We start from the raw sequence: 3,368 nt of genomic DNA, 5'->3' as shown, positions 1-3,368 counted from the left end.
AGAAACTTATAAGACTTATGAATACACAGAGATGAATTAGAATAATAGGATTTAGGACAGTGTATGAATTAGAATACTTTGTCATTTAAATTGAGAGACAGACACACAGAGATTTAAATCAGTTGATACATAATTACCCAGTTTGGATTGGAACAAGACAGAGTGGAAAATACTCTTCTACTCAAGCAATTAAGTATACATTTTAATGGTTATGGCATCATAAATTTAGATTTAGATATCATCCAAATGGCACTTCCTTTACCAGCAGCATATAGATCCCCAGTGCAGCACTAAGGCATCATTTCACTATTCATTCCGTGTAGTGTCATGTGCCATTCTACTTTTCTGTCATGGCTACGTGGACTACACAGCACAGAAGAGACCAGCATCCATGGCTCTGATGACACACATACAGCCAGGCAGAAGTAGGAACAGCTGGGGACCATAAACCTGCCCTGCGTGTACACCAGGAGATGCAAACAAGCAGGCACAACAGGACAATTAACTTCATAAAAAGCCAACAAGGACTTTTTTCCTATTGTGAGAAAGGGAAGAAGAGGGTTTAGAATGCAGTAGGTGAGTTTTGGAGCGAACTCCTGATATTCTCTTAAGGGCATGGCAACTACATCCTTTGGGACTTGCATAAAATCACAGTTTGGCCCTCAAGAGAGAAGACAGATACCCACTGAGTCACCAGTAACATTTCCTGCATTGCTTTGGATTTCTCTTGAGGCACCTCCCTTCCAGCTATGCAGTAAGCATCATTTCCACCAGACGGAGGTGATTCAGAACCCATGAAACAGTCATTTTTCCAAGTGATGGAGAACTATTACTGAATGAGTTATCATTTAAACAGCTTTTAGTGCCACATTTGAATTTTGAATGAATTCAAATTCTAGTGAAAGGTGTTCAACAAGTAGCACTGAGCCATGAAACCTCTCACTCACTGTTCCGAAGAGGAACACCCAATACTCGGTGTGACTTTCATTTTTTTCCTAGCCTTACTCTCTGCATCACTCTCTTGTTTTGGAATAATGAATTTTGAAAGAAAAAAAATGGTTGCAGAGACTGAGGTATCCCTTATAGTTCTTTTATCTCCTATAATAAACAGGAGCCTGATCAGTACCCCTCAGAATATAATTAATACCCAGTCCTAGCAGTGGCAATACTATACATATGCTTATCTGAGAGAAATTATGTCATCTGTTTTATTTTAGCTACGAGACAACAGCCAGCAGAAAATACCGTTCAGATGTTTTTTTATCCTAAATTAATGAGATGCAGACTGATAAGCCAATTATGAAAGATTCTGTGAAACTTCTTATACTCATCCTAGACTGCAAACTCTCCAGTCAAGGTTGCTGTATTTATCTGTCCATATTCACCCTGTTTTCCTATATCCTGTTTGAAGTCTCCAAGTGTGACTACAGAAAGAGATAACTAATAGGAATACCAATACAACTATGAAAGATTCTGTAGTCTAACTGCACTAACTCACCGACTGCTATTTGTAATTTGAAACGTTTTCCCCAACCTCTTCCTTGTAACTATCATCATAAATAATGAAAACGTTCATGTTACCTACACACAGAGCTCTTGTTTCCTTCTGATCCATGTTTCAGACCTAACACTTTTCATTTTTATTAGCCTCCTGTTTCCTTAAAGGGAAAGTTTATGTCAAAACACTGACATTTTTCATATTTTAGATATTGTTCTATAAATAAAGTTTAGTAAATCTTACCTTTTCAAAAAGAGGCAAGATGTGTTCTAGAGCAAAATCTTACAGTTTTCTCATCACAAGACATGTAGTGTCTTTAGCTTTTTTTGCCGTGAGACTGCAGCTGTCTGGAGAATCCAGTCTTGGACCAACTCTGCCCCTGTAACAGAGGGAACAACAAAACACTAACTGTAGCAGGGGATTCTGGATGCTGCCTACTGCATTCAAGAGGTCCTTAATTAGAAGACAGTATTGTAATTTCTCACTTCTTATAACCCTATAGCCAGATGCAGCTGGTCAGTAAATTGTGCCTACTTAAACCTGGTTCATGGGATCCCATCAGGAGAAAGCCCAAGGTAGTACCTTGCAGGAGTTTTATCCCTTGCATAGAAAAAGAGGGAAGGGGGAACTGCATGCAGAAGTCAAGGTTGGAAGTGTCATATGCAGCAAGTAAGACTTGCCACGTTTGGTATAGTCTCCAAGTGAGCTATGTCAGAGGTCTTTCTCCTGAAGTCAGCTTAACTATTCTGGAAGCCAGCTCAAGCCATACCCAGATTAATTAATTGAAAGTTATGACTAGTCGCTACCTCAGAGCAAATGTGAGTGTTTTGTTGATAAAGATGGCATGCACGGGCAAGGTTTACTCTGCATGTTATGAAGACTGCGTGGGTGACTACTTAACAGAGCTCAACAGATGCTCTGTTCCACCTGACAGTGTTACTGAACACTTTGTGATTAATAATAGATTAAAAAACCCCAAACCCTCAAGAATTAAGCCTTTGGCAATACTTTCAATTACTATTATACAGAAGCTACCGAATTTTTTGTTGAAGTAAATGACCGTGAGGAGCCCAGTGGATCCCCTTTGGCTGTTGGAAAGTGTGTCGTACAACTTGCCCTGATGCCATGTATGAACGAGCGGCTACAAGGGGTATGTTCAGGTCTGTGTTCTCTGCTTTGTCACCTGCAAAAAGGGATTCATGTCCAAGTGCCATGGTGTTTAATATTACGCCCAACCTCGATTACCCTTTGGTGGCACTGGTGACAAATGTCCTTATTAACGCTGACAACATTAAAGACAACCGTGACGGATGACAAACTGGCTGCCGGCTTTCTGCCCCCTGCACTCACAGAGGTCACAATTGCCCTCTTCGCGTTTATTCTCTTACATGTATATATTTGCACTTTTTTAGCCCACGTCGCGCACCCACAGCTGCTGGCGTCGAGTGGATCGCCGCAGCCGGGCTCCCCCCGCGCCCTGCCCCCCTCGGGGCAGTGATTTACCAGCAGACGGGCGCCACCCGCCCCGCAGCGCCCCAGCTGAGGGGAGTAGGCCCTCCCCGCTCCGCCCGCCCCTAGCGAGCCTGCCCGGCCCGGCCCGGCCCGGCCCTCCTGAGGGTTCCCCTCGGCCAGGCCCTCCCCGGCCCGACGGCCCGCCCGCGGGGAGCCGTCCCTCCCCGGCTGGGGTGGGGCCTGGCCGTCGTTGCCGCCGCGGAGCTGCCGCGGCTGCTGCTGGAGGCGGCGGCGACCCCGGACGTGTCCCACATATAACCCTGCCGCCCCGCTCTGCGCCGTCCTCACTGCTTCCCGCGGCCGCCTGGGGACGGCGCTCACCTTGCGCGGCAGGTTGGCCATGGCTCGGCGCCTCAGC

This window comes from Gymnogyps californianus, chromosome 4 (assembly GCF_018139145.2).
Source record: "Gymnogyps californianus isolate 813 chromosome 4, ASM1813914v2, whole genome shotgun sequence".
NCBI classification, from domain to species: Eukaryota; Metazoa; Chordata; class Aves; order Accipitriformes; family Cathartidae; genus Gymnogyps; species Gymnogyps californianus.
Note: the sequence above shows the minus strand (reverse complement) of the source record.